At 42.9% G+C, this 18,994-nt stretch overlaps 1 protein-coding gene across 2 annotated transcripts in view; it reads right to left on the bottom strand.

Annotated features, from left to right (window-relative positions):
- Window positions 1-18,994, bottom strand: part of APTX (aprataxin) — a 145,703-nt gene that overhangs the window by 11,351 nt on the left and 115,358 nt on the right. The gene's annotated exons all lie outside the window — the stretch shown is intronic.

Genomic DNA, 18,994 nt, shown 5'->3' with positions numbered 1-18,994 from the left:
AACTTTAAATAATCAAATACCATAAATGAAATCTTTGCCATTAAAAAAAGTATATGTGTACATTTTTTTTGTTTTAAATCCATCCGTGAAAGAATTAAATTAGTGCATATAGTAATGCTTCTATTACAATGTTATGCCGGCCCACATGGATGAACTCTTTTTTTTTTTTTATGACAATTCCAGTGAACATCCAATCGAAATGTGTGTCAGTTGACAATTCTGGTGTTGACTGTCCCTTTAATAGTTCAACACAAATCAAACATTTTATTATTACACAATGTCCCCTTAAACCTCTTCAATAAACCCAAACCGTATACATTATATTTAAATTGCACTGATGTGGTACGATATAGGAATAAATAACATAATTTATGTAAGAACTTACCTGATAAATTCATTTCTTTCATATTGGCAAGAGTCCATAAGCTTGTGATGTATGGGATATACAATCCTACTAGGAGGGGCAAAGTTTCCCAAACCTCAAAATGCCTCTAAATACACCCCTCACCACACCCACAATTCAGTTTAACGAATAGCCAAGTAGTGGGGTGATAGAAAAAGGAGTAAAAAGTATCAAAAAAATGAACTGGAAATATAATTGTGTTTTATACAAAAAAACATAACCACCATAAAAAGGGTGGGTCTCATGGACTCTTGCCAATATGAAATAAATGAATTTATCAGGTAAGTTCTTACATAAATTATCTTTTCTTTCATGCAATTGGCAAGAGTCCATGAGCTAGTGACGTATGGGATAGTAATACCCAAGATGTGGAACTCCACAGAAGAGTCATTAGAGAGGGAGGGATAAAAATAAAAACAGCCATTTTCTGCTGAAAAAATTAAATCCACATCCAAAAAAAATGAAATTTATTCTTACCTGATAAATTTGTTTCTTTCTTGACACGGTGAGTCCACGGATCATCATAATTACTATTGGGAATATCACTCCTGGCCTGCAGGAGGAGGCAAAGAGCACCACAGCCAAAGCTGTTAAATACCACTCCCCTTACCCACAATCCCCAGTCATTCGACCAGAGGGAAAGGAGAAAGAAAAGTAATAAAAGGTGCAGAGGTGCCTGAGGTTTATGAAAAAATAAACTGTCTGAAAAAACAGGGAGGGCCGCGGACTCACCGTGTCAAGAAAGAAACAAATTTATCAGGTAAGAATAAATTTCATTTTCTTTCTAATGACACGGTGAGTCCACGGATCATCATAATTACTATTAAGAATCAATACCCAAGCTAGAGGACACGGATGATAAGGGAGGGCCAGACAGTTAGCCTAAACAGAAGGCACTACTGCTTTCTCCCAAAAACAGCCTCAGCAGAAACAAAAGTATCAAATTTATAAAATTTTGAAAAAGTGTATAAAGATGACCAAGTGGCAGCCTTGCAAATCTGATCCACAGAAGCACCATTTTTGAAAGCCCAAGTAGAAGAAACAGCCCTCGTAGAATGAGTCGTAATTTTCTCAGGAGGCTGCTGACCAGCAGTCTCATATGCCAAACGAATAACACTCCTCAACCAACAAGAAAGAGAAGTAGCCATAGCTTTCTGACTCTTACGCTTTCCAGAGAAAATAACAAATAAAGAAGAAGACTGGCGAAAATCCTTAGTCGCCTGCAAATAAAATTTCAAAGTACGAACTACATCCAAATTGTGCAACAAACGTTCCTTATGAGAAGAAGGATTAGGACACAAAGAAGGAACAACAATCTCTTGATTAATATTCTTATCAGAAACAACCTTGGGAAGAAAACCTAAAGCAGTACGAAGTACAACTTTATCTGAATGAAAAATAAGGAAAGGAGACTCACACTGCAGCGCAGAAAACTCTGAAACTCTTCGAGCCGAAGAGATAGCAATCAAAAACAAAACCTTGCAACTTGATATCCAAAGAATGCATTGGCTCAAACGGAGCCTGTTGAAGAACTCTCAGAACTAAATTAAGGCTCCAAGGAGGAGTTACAAACTTAACCATAGGCGGAATCCTTACCAGGGCCTGACAAAAAGACTGAACATCGGGCACATCCGCCAAACGTTTATGTAACAAAATAGATAAAGCAGAAATTTGACCCTTCAGGGTACTATCAGACAAACCTTCCTCCAGACCCTCCTGGAGGAAAGACAAAATCCTAGGAATGATAACTCTACTCAGAGAGTAGCCCTAACATTCGCACCAATACAGATATTTACACCATATCTTGTAATAAATCTTTCTAGTGACTGGCTTACGCGCCTGAATCAAAGTCTTAATAACTGACTCAGAAAAACCACACTTAGAGAGAATCAAGCGTTCAATCTCCAAGCAGTCAGCTTCAGAGAAACTAGATTTGGATGAAGGAAGGGCCCTTGAAGTAGAAGGTCCTTCCTTAATGGAAGATTCTATGGAGGAGACAATGACATTTCCACCAGATCTGCGTACCAGATCCTGCGAGGCTAGGCCGGTGCAATGAGAATCACTGACACCCTCTCCTGCCTGATCCTGGCAATGACCCGAGGAAGAAGGGCAAACGGGGGAAATACGTATGCCAGACTGAACTTCCAAGGAACTGCCAGAGCATCTATTAGAACAGCTTGAGGATCCCTTGACCTCGATCCGTAGATCGGAAGCTTGGCATTGTGACGAGATGCCATGAGATCCAATTCCGGTTGACCCCATCTGAGAATCAAACTGGAAAACACCTCCGGATGAAGATCCCACTCCACCGGATGAAACGTCTGTCTGCTTAGAAAATCTGCTTCCCAATTGTCCACCCCTGGGATGTGGATCGCAGACAGACAGCAATTGTGAGCCTCTGCCCACTGAATAATCCTGGCTACCTCCCTCATCGCCAAGGGACTCCGGGTTCCCCCTTGATGATTGATGTAAGCCACCGATGTTATATTGTCCAACTGAAATCTGATAAACTGGGAAGAAGCTAATTGAGGCCAGGCTAGAAGAGCATTGAAGATTGCCCTCAATTCCAAAACATTTATAGGAAGAAACGATTCCTCCCGGGTCCACAGACCCTGAGCCTTCAGAGAACCCCAGACAGCTCCCCAACCCAGCAAACTGGCGTCCGTTGTCACGATCACCCAGGAAGGTCTGCAAAAGCAAGTTCTCTGAAAGAGACGATCTTGAGACAACCACCACGGAAGATAATCTCTTGCAGCCTGATTTAGAACAATCCTTGGAGATAGATCCGTATAATCGCCGTTCCACTGACTCAGCATGCATAATTGCAGAGGTCTGAAGTGGAACCGAGCAAACGGAATGATGTCCATGACTGAAACCATCAGACCAATAACCTCCATACACTGGGCTACCGACGGCCGAGGAGAGGACTGAAGAGCCAGACATGAATTTAACATATTTGACTTTCTTGCATCTGACAGAAAAATCTTGATTTCCGGAGAATCTAATATGGTTCCCAAGAAAACCACTCTTGTAGCTGGAACTAAGGAACTTTTTTCCTAAATTCACCTTCCAACTGTGGGAGCAGCGCAGAAAAGACAACTCTGTGTGGGAGTTTGCTAGTTGAAAAGATGGCGCCTGAACTAAAATGTTGTCCAGATAGGAAGCTACTTCGACCTCCTGAAGTCTGGGAACTGCCAATAATGCACCCAGGACTTTTGAAAACACCCTGGGAGCTGTTGCAATACCAAAAAGAAGGGCCACAAACTGAAAATGCTGATCTAGAAAAGCAAATCTCAGAAACTTGTGATGATCCTTGTGGATGGAAATATGTAGCTATGCATCCTTCAGATCTACTGTAGTCATGAACTGACCCTCTTGAACCAGCGGAAGAATTGACCGAATAGTTTCCATCTTGAGAAATTTGTTTACTAACTTGAGATCTAGGATAGGCCTGAAAGTTCCCTCTTTTTTGGGAACGATAAACAGGTTGGAATAAAACCCTAGACCCTGCTCCTGAACTGGAACAGGGACAATCATTCCCATGTCAGAAAGATCCTAAACACAACTTAAGAATGCCTCTTTGTTTATCTGGTTTACAGATAATCTTGACAGATGAAACCTGCCCCTGGGAGGAAAAGTTTTGGACTCCAGTTTGTATCCCTAGGAAACAATATCTACCACCAAAGGATATGGGACATCCCTTGCCCAGGCTTAAGCAAACAAAAATAGCCTGCCCCCCACACAATCCATTCCCGGATTGGGGGCAGATCCTTCATGCGGACTTAGAATCCGCGGCAGGCTTCTTAGACTGCTTTCCCTTGCTCCACTGATTGGAACTCCAAGAGGACTTGGACTGATCCGGTTTAGAGGAGGATGAGGAAAGTTTACCGGAGAAGGAACAAAAATTACTCTGACGAACCTTCTCTTTATTTCTCCTATCCTGGGGAAGAGAATGACCCTTCCCACCAGAAATATCTGAGATAATCTCAGCCAAAACAGGACCAAACAAGGTCTTACCCTTGTAAGGAATGGATAAAAGCTTAGATTTAGAGGAAACGTCCGCAGAGCAATACTTTAACCATAAAGCCCTGCGAGACAAAATAGCAAAGCCCAAAATCTTTGCTCCTAACTTGATAACCTGAAGGGAGGCGTCCGCAATAAAAGAACTAGCCAACTTCAAAGCCTGGATTCTATCCATAATTTCTTCCAAAGGAGAATCCTGTTGAATAGAATCAGCCAACGCATCAAACCAGTAAGCAGCCACACAAGTAATCGTGGCAATACACACAGCAGGTTGCCATTGAAACCCCTGGTGAACATAAATCCTTTTAAGCAAATCCTCCAACTTCTTATCCATAGGATCCTCAATAGGAATAGTAGTCCTCTTAGCCAAAGTATAAACAGCTCCCTCTACCTTAGGAACCGTCTGCCATGATTCCTTAAATGAATCTGCAATAGGAAACATCTTCCTAAAAATAGGAGAAGGAGAAAAAGGAATTCCAGACTTCTCCCATTCCTTGAAATAATATCGGAGACCCTATCTGGAACAGGAAAAACTTCAGCCACAGAGGGAACATCAAAAAATTTATTAAGTTTGCTAGCCTTCTTGGGAGTAACAATGACCGTCAAATCAGAATCAACAAACGGAGCTGCTCCAGCTTAAATCTGAAAGAAACAACCTCAGAATCAGCCAAAGGAGACACACTATCAGAGTCTGAAATTTCAACCTAAGACGCTACGGAAATATTTTCTTCCTCAGGCCTGTGAGAAGAAACATTAGATAAAACTACAACAGAGTCAAAAATCCTTCTGCCCTTACCCTGTACCACAGGAAATGCAGACAATGCCTCAGAAATAGCAGAGGATATGTGGGTAGACAAAACCTGCAAATATTAATAAACGTTTCTCTTTATTCATTACTTTTTTGTTGTTTATAAAAAACAAACAAGCGGGCAGAATTTATTTGTTTTAAAAACTCAGAAAAACAACAGCACTTCTACACCTCAACAAATAACTTTTGCTGAGGTGCCAAGCTTACCCCCTCCAACCAGAGACAAAACTGAAATTCAGACTTAAGGAAGGAAAATACAGCACCCTTTCAGCATAACCTTCTGGGCTTACCCTGCGCAACAGGAAGAGCACACTACGGCAACTCTGTAGAAACAAATAGGAAAGCGCGTAAAAACACGCACCCAACAAAGCGCCTCCCATCTTGGGTGTGCCCTCCCCCCGGCATTACGCACTGACATAGTACTAAACTGCGCAATACGCAGCTGACACAAAAAAAACAGAAGGAATGAACGGGAAAACAAACAAGCTGCCAAAGTAACGTTAACGATAACTGTGCAGCCTATGAATGCATAAAAACAAACATGCCTCAAAGAGCCATCCTCACCAGAGTAACACAGTGCCCCACTAACATAAAAAAACTGCCAATAAAGTCACCTGCACACAAGCAGGATTAACCCCATAAGTGCCAAAAATTTCCTGACCCAGCAGAAAAAAAACAGAATTTATGCTTACCTGATAAATTACTTTCTCCAACGGTGTGTCCGGTCCACGGTGTCATCCATTACTTGTGGGATATTCTCCTCCCCCACAGGGAAAGGCAAGGAGAGCACACAGCAAGAGCTGTCCATATAGTCCCTCCCAGGCTCCGCCCCCCCCAGTCATTCGACCGACGGTTACGAGAAAAAAAGGAGAAACTATAGTGTGCCGTGGTGACTGTAGTGTATAGAGAAAGAAATTCTTCAAACCTGATTAAAAAACCAGGGCGGGCCGTGGACCGGACACACCGGTGGAGAAAGTAATTTATCAGGTAAGCATAAATTCTGTTTTCTCCAACATTGGTGTGTCCGGTCCACGGTGTCATCCATTACTTGTGGGAACCAATACCAAAGCTTTAGGACACGGATGAAGGGAGGGAGCAAATCAGGTTACCTAAACAGAAGGCACCACGGCTTGCAAAACCTTTCTCCCAAAAATAGCCTCCGAAGAAGCAAAAGTATCAAATTTGTAGAATTTGGACAAAGTGTGCAGAGAAGACCAGGTCGCTGCCTTACATATCTGATCAACAGAAGCCTCGTTCTTGAAGGCCCATGTGGAAGCCACAGCCCTAGTAGAGTGAGCTGTGATTCGTTCAGGAGGCTGCCGTCCGGCAGTCCCGTAAGCCAATCGTATGATGCTTTTCAGCCAAAAGGAAAGAGAGGTAACAGTAGCTTTTCTTGACCTCTCCTCTTGCCAGAATAAACTACAAACAGAGAAGACGTTTGTCTGAATCCTTTGTTGCTTCTAAATAGAACCTTAAAGCACGGACAACATCTAAATTGTGTAACAAGCGTTCCTTCTTTGAAAACTGGATTCGGACACAAAGAAGGCACAACTATTTCCTGGTTAATATTCTTGTTGGAAACAACCTTTGGAAGGAAACCAGGTTTAGTACGCAAAACAACCTTATCTGAATGGAACACCAGATAGGGCGGATTACACTGCAGAGCAGATAATTCAGAAACTCTCCTAGCAGAAGAATAGCAACCAAAAACAGAACTTTCCAAGATAACAACTTGATATCTATGGAATGTAAGGGTTCAAACGGAACCCCTTGAAGAACTGAAAGAACCAAATTTAGACTCCAGGGAGGAGTCAAGGGTCTGTAAACAGGCTTGATCCTGACCAAAGCCTGAACAAAAGCTTGAACATCTGGCACAGCTGCCAGTCGTTTGTGTAACAAGACAGATAAAGCAGAAATCTGTCCTTTTAGAGAACTCGCTGATAATCCCTTATCCAAACCTTCTTGGAGAAAGGAAAGGATCCTAGGAATTTTAATCTTACTCCATGAGAATCCCTTGGATTCACACCAACAGATATATCTTTTCCATATTTTATGGTAATCTTTCTAGTCACAGGTTTTCTGGCTTGTACCAGAGTATCTATCACAGAATCCAAAAACCCACGCTTAGACAAAATCAAGCGTTCAATTTCCAAGCAGTCAGCTGGAGAGAAACTAGATTTGGATGTTCGAATGGACCTTGTACTAGAAGATCCTGTCTCAAAGGTAGCTTCCATGGTGGAGCCGATGACATATTCACCAGGTCTGCATACCAAGTCCTGCGTGGCCACGCAGGAGCTATCAAAATCACAGAGGCCTTCTCCTGTTTGATCCTGGCTACCAGCCTGGGAATGAGAAGGAACGGTGGAAACGCATAAGCTAGGTTGAAAGTCCAAGGCGCCACTAATGCATCCACTAGAGTCGCCTTGGGATCCCTGGATCTGGACCCGTAGCAAGGAACTTTGAAGTTCTGACGAGACGCCATCAGATCCATGTCTGGAATGCCCCATAATTGGGTCAACTGGGCAAACACCTCCGGGTGGAGTTCCCACTCCCCCGGATGAAAGGTCTGACGACTCAGATAATCCGCCTCCCAGTTTTCCACTCCTGGGATGTGGATCGCAGACAGGTGGTAGGAGTGATCCTCCGCCCATTTGATGATCTTGGTCACCTCTCTCATCGCCAGGGAACTCCTTGTTCCCCCCTGATGGATGAAGTAAGCAACAGTCGTCATGTTGTCTGATTGGAATCTTATGAATCTGGCCTTTGCTAGTTGAGGCCAAGCCCGAAGAGCATTGAATATCGCTCTCAGTTCCAGGATGTTTATCGGGAGAAGAGACTCTTCCCAAGACCATAGACCCTGAGCTTTCAGGGAATCCCAGACCGCGTCCCAGCCTAATAGACTGGCGTCGGTCGTGACAATGATCCACTCTGGTCTGCGGAAGCTCATTCCCTGGGACAGGTGATCCTGAGTCAGCCACCAACGGAGTGAGTCTCTGGTCTTCTGATCTACTTGAATCACTGGAGACAAGTCTGTATAGTCCCCATTCCACTGTTTGAGCATGCACAGTTGTAATGGTCTTAGATGAATTCGCGCAAAAGGAACTATGTCCATTGCTGCAACCATCAACCCTACTACTTCCATGCACTGAGCTATGGAAGGCCGTAGAACAGAGTGAAGAACTTGACAAGCGTTTAGAAGCTTTGACTCTCTGACATCTGTCAGGAAAATCTTCATTTCTAAAGAATCTATTATTGTTCCCAAGAAAGGGACTCTTGTTGACGGAGACGGGGAACTTTTTTCTATGTTCACCTACCACCCGTGAGATCTGAGAAAGGCTAGAACAATGTCTGTGTGAGCCTTTGTCTTTGAAAGAGACGACGCTTGAATTAGGATGTCGTCCAAGTAAGGTGCCACTGCAATGCCCCTGGGTCTTAGAACCGCTAGAAGGGACCCGAGCACCTTTGTGAAAATCCTTGTAGCAGTGGCTAGTCCGAATGGGAGAGCCACAATAGGTAATGTTTGTCCAGAAAGGCGAACCTTAGGAACTGATGATGATCTTTGTGGAATATGCAGATACGCATCCTTTAGATCCACGGTAGTCATAAATTGACCCTCCTGGATTGTAGGTAAAATCGTTCGAATAGTTTCCATTTTGAACCATGGCACTCTGAGAAATTTGTTTAGAATTTTTAAATCCAGAATTGGTCTGAAAGTTCCCTCTTTTTTTGGGAACTACAAACAGATTTGAGTAAAACCCCTGACCTTGTTCCACAGTTGGAACTGGGAGTATCACTCCCATCTTTAACAGGTCTTCTACACAATGCAAGAATGCCTGTCTCTTTACTTGGTCAATTCCTTGAATTCTAGAAGATAACCCTGAGAGACTATTTCTAGTGCCCAGGGATCCTGAACATCTCTTGCCCAAGCCTGAGCAAAGAGAGAGAGTCTGCCCCCTACTAGGGGGCTACCTCTTCATGCTGTCTTGGTAGCAGCAGCAGGTTTCTTGGCCTGTTTACCCTTGTTCCAGCCTTGCATTGATTTCCAAGCTGGTTTAGTCTGGGAAGCGTTACCCTCTTGTCTAGAGGCTGCCGAGTTGGAAGCCGGTCCGTTCCTGAAATTGCGAAAGGAACGAAAATTGGACTTATTCTTAGCCTTGAAAGGTTTATCTTGTGGGAGGGCATGGCCCTTTCCCCCAGTGATGACTGAAATAATCTCTTTCAATTATGGCCCAAAAGGGGTCTTACCTTTGAAAGGGGTATTAAGCAATTTTGTCTTGGAAGATACATCCGCCGACCAAGACTTTAGCCAGAACGCTCTGTAAACCCTGAATTTTTTGCCGCTAACCTCGCTAACTGCAAAGCGGCATCTAAAATAAATGAATTAGCTAACTTAAGTGCGTAAATTCTGTCCATGACTTCCTCATACGGAGTCTCCCTACTGAGCGACTTTTCCAGTTCCTCGAACCAGAACCACGCCGCTGTAGTGACAGGAATAATGCACGAAATAGGTTGAAGGAGGTAACCTTGCTGTACAAAAATCTTTTTAAGCAAACCCTCCAATTTTTTATCCATAGGATCTTTAAAAGCACAATTGTCCTCAATAGGAATGGTCGTGCGCTTGGCTAGAGTAGAAAACTCCCCCTCGACCTTAGGGACTGTTTGCCATGTGTCCTTCCTGGGGTCGACCATAGGGAACAATTTCTTAAATATAGGAGGAGGGACAAAAGGTATGCCTGGCTTCTCCCACTCCTTATTCACTATGTCCGCCACCCGTTTAGGTATCGGAAAAGCATCAGGGTGCACCGGGACCTCAAGGAACTGTCCATCTTGCACAATTTTTCTGGGTTGACCAGATTGTCACAATCATCCAGAGTAGATAGCACCTCCTTAAGTAATGCGCGGAGATGCTCTAATTTAAATTTAAATGTCACAACATCAGGTTCTGCCTGCTGAGAAATTCTTCCTGTATCAGAAATTTCCCCATCTGACAAACCCTCCCTCACTGCCACTTCAGATTGGTGTGTGGGTATGACAGAAAAATTATCAGCGCCCTCCTGCTCTACAGTGTTTAAAACAGAGCAATCGCGCTTTCTCTGAAATGCTGGCATTTTGGATAAAATATTAGCTATGGAGTTATCCATTACTGCCGTCAATTACTGCATAGTAACAAGCATTGGCGCGCTAGAAGTACTAGGGGTCGCCTGCGCAGGCATAACTGGTATAGACACAGAAGGAGATGATGTAGAACTATGTCTACTCCCTTCATCTGATGAATCATCTTGGGCAACTTTATTATCTGTGGCAGTACTGTCCTTACTTTGTTTGAACGCTATGGCACAATTATCACACATATTTGAAGGGGGAACCACATTGGCTACCATACATATAGAACATGATCTATCTGAAGGTACAGACATGTTAAACAGGCTTAAACTGGTTAATAAAGCACAAAAACCGTTTTAAAACAAAACCGTTACTGTCTCTTTAAATGTTAAACAGGGCACACTTTATTACTGAATATGTGAAAAACTATGAAGGAATTATCCAATCTTTACCAAATTTTCACCACAGTGTCTTAATACATTCAAAGTATTGCACCCCAATTTTCAAGCTGTTAACCCTTAAAATGTGGAAACCGGAGCCGTTTTTAATTTTAACCCCCTTACAGTCCCAGCCACAGCCTTTGCTGCAACTTCACCAATCCCAGGGGGGTATATGATACCAAATGAAGCCTTCTAGGAACGTTTTTAGTGGATTTCAGACCCTCACACATGCAGCTGCATGTACTGAACTCAAAATTAACTGCACAGTAATGGCGCGAAAATGAGGCTCTGCCTACTACAGAGAAAGGCCCTTCCTGACTGGGAAGGTGTCTTAACAAGTGCCTGGTGCTAAAAACGTTCCCCAATGTTATAAAAGTGTGAAATACAACTTCAAACTGCATATAATACTTAAATAAAGCAATCGATTTAGCCCCTAAAAGTGTCTACCAGTTTATAGCCCATAATAAGCCCTTTATTCTGTTTGAGACTAAGAAAATGGCTTACCGATCCCCATGAGGGGAAATGACAGCCTTCCAGCATTACACAGTCTTGTTAGAAATATGGCTAGTCATACCTTGAGCAGAAGAGTCTGCTAACTGTTTCCCCCAACTGAAGTTATCTCATCTCAACAGTCCTGTGTGGAAACAGCAAACGATTTTAGTAACTGCTGCTAAAATCATAATCCTCTCACAAACAGAAATCTTCATCTCTTTCTGTTTCAGAGTAAATAGTACATACCAGCACTATATTAAAATAACAAACTCTTGATAGAAGAATAAAAAACTACAACTAAACACCACAAACTCCTCACCATCCCCGAGGAGATGCTACTTGTTCAGAGCGGCAAGGAGAATGACCGGGGGGGCGGAGCCTGGGAGGGACTATATGGACAGCTCTTGCTGTGTGCTCTCCTTGCCTTTCCCTGTGGGGGAGGAGAATATCCCACAAGTAATGGATGACACCGTGGACCGGACACACCAACGTTGGAGAAATAAAGAAAGCACTTACCTCCAGACTGCCAGGCAGTAATGGCAGCTCACCAGGCTTGAAAGGATTCCTTCCTATCATGGACCTACAAACAAAGGAAAAAGACTAAGTAAACCAACATAGTCTTTAACCTAAAGAAGGGGCAGCATCACATCCTGGGAGGCACAGAGGGGATTATACCCCCCAAGTTCCAAAAAACTTAAAAGCCACCACAGCTCTACTGAAGAGACTGACGTGGAAAACAGCTAAACCCCCAGGAAAAAAAACAAAACAAACTTGCTCTGAAAATAATAAACTCTCGATTGAAGAATCAGACACCTAACTTTACCACCTCCATGCACTACAAGCAAAGAGAATGACTGGGGATTGTGGGTAAGGGGAGTGGTATTTAACAGCTTTGGCTGTGGTGCTCTTTGCCTCCTCCTGCAGGCCAGGAGTGATATTCCCAATAGTAATTATGATGATCCGTGAACTCACCCTGTCATTAGAAAGAAATAAGTTTTTCTCAGAATTGAAAAGAAAAAACTTAAAACATAAGCAGAGGAATCAAACTAAAACAGCTGCCTGAAGAACTTTTCTACCAAAAACTGCTTACGAAGAGGCAAATACATCAAAACGCTAGAATTTAGTAAATGTATGCAAAGAAGACCAAGTTGCTACTTTGCAAATCTGATCAACTGAAGCTTCATTCTTAAAAGCCCACAAAGTGGAAATTGATCTAGTAGAATGAGTTGTGATTCTCTGAGGCAGGGCCTGACCTGACTCCAAATAAGCCTGATGAATCAAAAGCTTTAACCAGGATGCCAAGGAAATGACAGAAGCTTTCTGACCTTTTCTAGGATCAGAAAAGACAACAAATAGACGAGAAGTCTTCCTGAAATCTTTAGTAGCTTCAACAAAATATTTCAAAGCTCTTACAACATCCAGAGAATGTAAGGATTTCTCCAAAGAATTCTTAGGATTAGGACACAAAGTGGGAACAACAATTTCCTTATTAATGTTGTTAGAATTCACAACTTTAGGTAAAAACTTAAATGAAGTCCGCAAAACTGCCTTATCCTGATGGAAAATCAGAAAAAGAGACTCATAAGAAAGAGCAGATAATTCGGAAACTCTTCTAGCAGAAGAGATAGCCAAAAGGAACAACACTTTCCAAGAAAGTAGTTTAATATATAAAAAATGCATAGACTCAAAAGGAGGAGCCTGTAAAGCCTATAAAACCAAATTAAGACTCCAAGGAGGAGAGATTGATTTAATGACAGGCTTGATACGGACCAAAGCCTGCACAAAACACTGAATATCAGGAAGCTTAGCAATCTTTCTGTGAAATAAAACAGAAAGAGCAGAGATTTGTCCCTTCAAGGAACTTGCAGACAAACCTTTATCCAAACCATCCTGAAGAAACTGTAAAATTCTAAAAGAATGCCAGGAGAATTTATGAGAAGAACACCATGAAATAGAAGTCTTCCAAACTCGATAATAAATCTTCCTAGAAACAGATTTACGAGCCGGTAACATAGTATCAACCACTGCGTCAGAGAAACCTCTATGACTAAGCACTAGGCATTCAATTTCCATACCTTCAAATTTAACGATTTGAGATCCTGATGGAAAAAACGGTCCTTGAGACAGAAGGTCTGGTCTTAAAAGAAGTGGCCAAGGTTGGCAACTGGACATCTGAACAAGATCCGCATACCAGAACATGTGAGGCCATGCTGGTGCTACCAGAAACACAAACGATTGTTCCATGATGATCTTGGAGATCACTCTTGGAAGAAGAACTAGAGGCGGGAAGATATAAGCAGGTTGGTAAAACCAAGGAACTGCCAACGCATCCACCGACTCCGCCTGAGGATTCCTGGACCTGGACAAGTACCTGGGAAGCTTCTTGTTTAGATGGGAAGCCATCAGATTTATTTCTGGAAGACCCCACATCTGAACAATCTGAAAAAACACATCTGGATGGAGCGACCACTCCCCCGGATGTAAAGTCTGACGGCTGAGATAATCCGCTTCCCAATTGTCTACACCTGGGATATGTACTTCAGAAATTAGACAAGAGCTGGATTCCGGCCAAGAAAGTATCTGAGATACTTCTTTCATAGCTAGGGGACTGTGAATCCCACCCTGATGATTGACATATGCCACAGTTGTGATATTGTCTGTCTGAACACAAATGAATGGTTCTCTCTTCAATAGAGGCCAAACCTCAAGAGCCCTGAAAATAGCACAGAGTTCTAAAATATTGATTGGTTACCTCGCCTCTTGAGATTTCCAAACCCCTTGTGCTGTCAGGAGATCCCCAGACAGCTCCCCAACCTGAAAGACTTGCATCTGTTGTGATTACAGTCCAGGTTGGACGAACAAAAGATGCCCCTTGAGCTATAAGATGGTGAACAAACCACCAAGTTAGAGAGAGTCAAACATTGGGATTTAAGGATATTAATTGTGATATCCTTGTATAATCCCTGCACAATTGATTGAGCATACAAAGCTGAAGAGGTCTCATATGAAAACGAGCAAAGGGGATTGCGTCCGATGCTGCAGTCATGAGACCTAAAACTTCCATGCACATAGCCACTGAAGGGAATGAGACTGAAAATTTCGACAAGCTGAAACCAATTTTATTCATCTCTTGTCTGTTAGATTCAGTGTCCATGACTTTGTCTCTATCTGGAAACCTAAAAAGGTAACCCTTGTCTGAGGAATCAAATAATTTTTTGGTAAATTGATCCTCCAACCATGTCTTTGAAGAAACAACACTAGTTGATTCGTGTAATATTCGGCAGAATGTAAAGACTGAGCTAGTACCAAGATATCGTCCAAATAAGGAAACACTGCAATACCCTGTTCTCTGATCACAGAGAGTAGGGCACAGAGAGCCTTTGAAAAAATTATTGGAGCTGTCGCTAGGCCAAATGGAAGAGCGACAAATTAGTAATGCTTGTCTAGAAAAGAGAATCTCAGAAACGATAGTGGTCTGGATGAATCGGAATATGAAGATATGCATCCTGTAAGTCTATCGTGGTCATACAATAACCTTGCTGAACTAAGGGCTGAATAGTCCTTATAGTCACCATTTTGAAAGTCTCTTACAAAACGATCCAGAACTGGCCTGAATGAATTTTCTTTTTTTGGGCCAATAAATAGATTTGAATAAAACCCCAGACACTGTTCCTGAAACGGAACTGGTATGATTACCCCTGAAAGCTCTAGATCTGAAACACACTTCAGAAAAGCCTGAGCCTTCACTGAGTTTGCTGGGACGTGTGAGAGAAAAAATCTTCTCACAGGAGGTCTCTGAAACCTATTTGATACCCTTGAGAGACAATACTCTGAATCCATTGATTTTGGACAGAATCTGCCCAAATGTTTTGGAAAAATTTTAATCTGCCCCCCACCAGCTGAGCTGGAATGAGGGCCGCACCTTCATGCGGACTTGGGGGCTGGCTTTGGTTTCTTAAAAGGCTTGGATTTATTCCAACTTGAAGAAGGTTTCCAATTGGAACGAGAATCTTTGGGAGAAGGATTGGCTTTCTGTTCCTTATTCTGTCGAAAAGAACGAAAACGACTAGAAGCTTTAGATTTAGATTGTATTTGGGACTAATGAACTCTTTTCAAAATTTACCTTCCACCCGTGAGATCGGAGGAAGGATAACACCATGTCCGTGTGGGATCTTGCTTGTTGAAAGGATGGCGCCTGGACTAGGATGTCGTCCAGATAGGGTGCCACTACAATGCCCCGTGACCGAAGCACCGCCAACAGTGATCCAAGAATCTTTGTGAAAATTCTGGGAGCTGTGGCAAGACCGAAAGGAAGAGCCACGAACTGGAAGTGTTTGTCCAGAAAGGCAAACCTTAGGAACTTGTGATGATCCCTGTGAATAGGAACATGTAGGTACGGGTCCTTTAAATCCACTGTTGTCATAAATTGACCCTCTTGGATCAAGGGAAGAATGGAGCAAATAGATTCCATCTTGAAGGACGGTACCCTGAGAAATTTGTTTAGACTCTTGAGATCTAAAATTGGTCTGAAGGTTCCCTCCTTTTTGGGAACCACGAACAGATTGGAATAAAAACCCCAACCCTCTCTTTTTGTCTGGTCTGCAGATAATCTTGAAAGTAGAAACTTGCTTCTGGGAGGAAAACTTTTGAACTCTAGTTTGTATCTCTGGGACACTATTTCTATTGCCCAGGGATCCTGAACATCTCGAACCCAAGTCTGAGTGAAGAAGGAAAGTCTGCCCCCTACAAGATCCGGTCCCGGATCGGGGGCATGCCCTTCATGCTGTCTTTGATTCAATAGCAGTTTTTTTGGATTGTTTTCCCTTATTCCAAGACTGATTGGGTCTCCATGCAGGCTTAGACTGTTCCTGCTTGGAAGCGTTAGAGGAAGAATTTCCTTGAAATTTCGTAAGGAACAAAAATTACTCTGTCATCCTTTTTGTTTGTTTCTCCTATCCTGAGGGAGAAGATGACCTTTACCTCCCGTGATATCGGAGATAATTTCTGTCAAGCCAGGTCCAAACAAGGTCTTCCTCTTGTAAGGAATAGCTAGAAGCTTAGACTTAGAGGATACATCCGCAGACCAATGTTTTAACCATAAGGCTCTGCGAGAAAGAATAGAGAAACCCGAAATCTTTGCTCCCAGTTTGATAACTTGAAGGGAAGCATCCGTAATAAAGGAATTAGCTAGTTTAAGAGCTTTTATCCTATCTTGGATTTAATCCAGAGAAGTCTCTGTCCTGAGAGCATCAGACAACGCATCGAACCAATATGCTGCCACACTAGTAACGGTAGCAATGCACACAGCTGGCTGCCATTGTAAGCCCTGGTGTACATACATCATTTTGAGTAAACCCTCTAACTTCCTGTCCATAGGATCTTTGAAGGCACAACTATCCTCTATGGGAATAGTAGTTCTCTTAGCTAAGGTGGAAACGGCTCCTTCCACCTTGGGAACTGTTTGCCAAGCCTCCTTAACAGAGTCAGCTATTGTAAACATCTTTTTAAATATAGGAGATGGAGAAAAAGGAATACCCGGTCTCTCCCACTCCTTAGCAATGATCTCAGAAGCACGGTCTGGGACTGGAAACACATCTGTTGAGGAAGGAACCTCGAAATATTTGCTCAGCTAACTGGACTTTTTAGGAACAACAACTACCATGAAGTCGCTGTCGTCCAATGTAGCTAAAACCTCCTTAAGTAACAGACGGAGGTGTTCTAGCTTAAACCTGAAAGATACCACTTCAGTATCAGCCAGAGGAATTACACTGTCCGAATCTGAAATTTACCCTTCAGATGCAACTACGGTATCCTCCTCTTCAGGCTTCTGGGAGGGGACCTCCGAAATAGCAACAACTGCGTCTGAAACCTTGCTAACTGAATGTCTGATTTTCCTCTTATGTTTTCCCTGTAACATTGGAAAAGCAGACAACGCATCTGAAATAGTAGAAGACATAAGAGAAGCAATGTCCCTTAAAGTAACTCCGGCGGGAGTTTGAGAGGAAATGCAGGGCACTGCATGTGAGGGCGGTAAAATTTGGGACGTTTGAGGAGAAAGCTGCGGCATATATTGAACCTCAACAGAAGACTCCTGGACAACATCCGCTTTAGAAGAGGTTGGCTCAGAAAAAATATTTTCCCTATAATTTAAAGTCCTCTCAATACATGAGGGACAGAAAGGGATTGGTGGTTCCACATTGGCATCAAAATACAAGGAGCAAGTAACATCTTGCAAGGCCCCTTGGTCCATACTGGTTCACAATTAGTCAAATATCAAATAAAAACCTCAAATTTGTAATAAAAAATTTAAAGTGAAAAAACGTTACTGTCTCTTTAAATTTAAACGTGTAACTTTTTTTACTTGCATGTAAAAAACATACTCCCTTGAACTAAAAGCAAATAACAAGACACCCCTACACCTCAGCAGCTCTGCTGAGGTGCCTACCTGACTGCAAGACCGGAAAAATGATCCGGACTCGAAAGGGGAACAACATCGGTCCTTTCCGGTCCTAGAAGTGCTTGTTTGACTTAGAACTTTCTGACTAGCTTGTCCGTATACTGAGGCGCAATGCAAAGGGCGCGCAACTCAGAAGGACCCGCCCATCGTGGGCGTTGCAAACAATAACCAAGTCTCCCGGCCGTTATTGAGAGGAAAAAGAAACGCCATAAGTATAAAACCACCAGAGCCAACTGCCACTCAGTGCCTGCTTAATGCTGTCTAACCAATAATAAAGTGTATATTAAATGACCACTTATATTGTGTACTACCGATAGTGAGGTGCTCCCTTTTTTCTGAGTGTCCTAGTTTTAGCCCCAGAAATAATAAAGAAGCACTTACCTCAAATGTCTGCCTGACAGCAAGGCAGATCGCCAGGCTTGAGAGGTCCTCTCCCCCACATGGGACTGTGAAAGAAAAGAAATTCCTGAGTAAAAATCCATCAGGTATTCTGATTTAGGGCAGCATCCATATATGGGAGGCGTAGTGAGAATTATGTCCCACAAGTTCCCATTGCTCTAAAGCCACCACTGCTCTACTGAAGAGACTGATATGGACTACGGCTACACCCTAGGACAAAGCAGCACAATCTTGTACTACTTTAAAAAACAGAATTTATGCTTGCCTGATAAATTACTTTCTCCAACGGTGTGTCCGGTCCACGGCGTCACCCATAACTTGTGGGAATATTCTCTTCCCCAACAGGAAATGGCAAAGAGCACAGCAAAAGCTGTCCATATAGTCCCTCCTAGGCTCCACCCACCCCAGTCATTCGACCGACGGACAGGAGAAAAAAAAAAGGAGAAACCATAGGGTGCCGTGGTGACTGTAGTTAAAGAAAGAAATTCATCAAACCAGATTAAAAAACCAGGGCGGGCCGTGGACCGGACACACCGTTGGTGAAGGTAATTTATCAGGTAAGCATAAATTCTGTTTTCTCCAACATTGGTGTGTCCGGTCCACGGCGTCACCCATAACTTGTGGGAACCAATACCAAAGCTTTAGGACACGGATGAAGGGAGGGAGCCAATCAGGTTACCTAAACAGAAGGCACCACGGCTTGCAAAACCTTTCTCCCAAAAAATAGCCTCCGAAGAAGCAAAAGTATCAAATTTGTAGAATTTGGCAAAAGTGTGCAGGGAAGACCAAGTCGCTGCCTTACATATCTGATCAACAGAAGCCTCGTTCTTGAAGGCCCATGTGGAAGCCACAGCCCTAGTAGAGTGAGC

This window comes from Bombina bombina, chromosome 2, assembly GCF_027579735.1.
Source record: "Bombina bombina isolate aBomBom1 chromosome 2, aBomBom1.pri, whole genome shotgun sequence".
NCBI lineage: Eukaryota > Metazoa > Chordata > Amphibia > Anura > Bombinatoridae > Bombina > Bombina bombina.
This window is presented reverse-complemented; position numbering and strand designations above follow the sequence as displayed.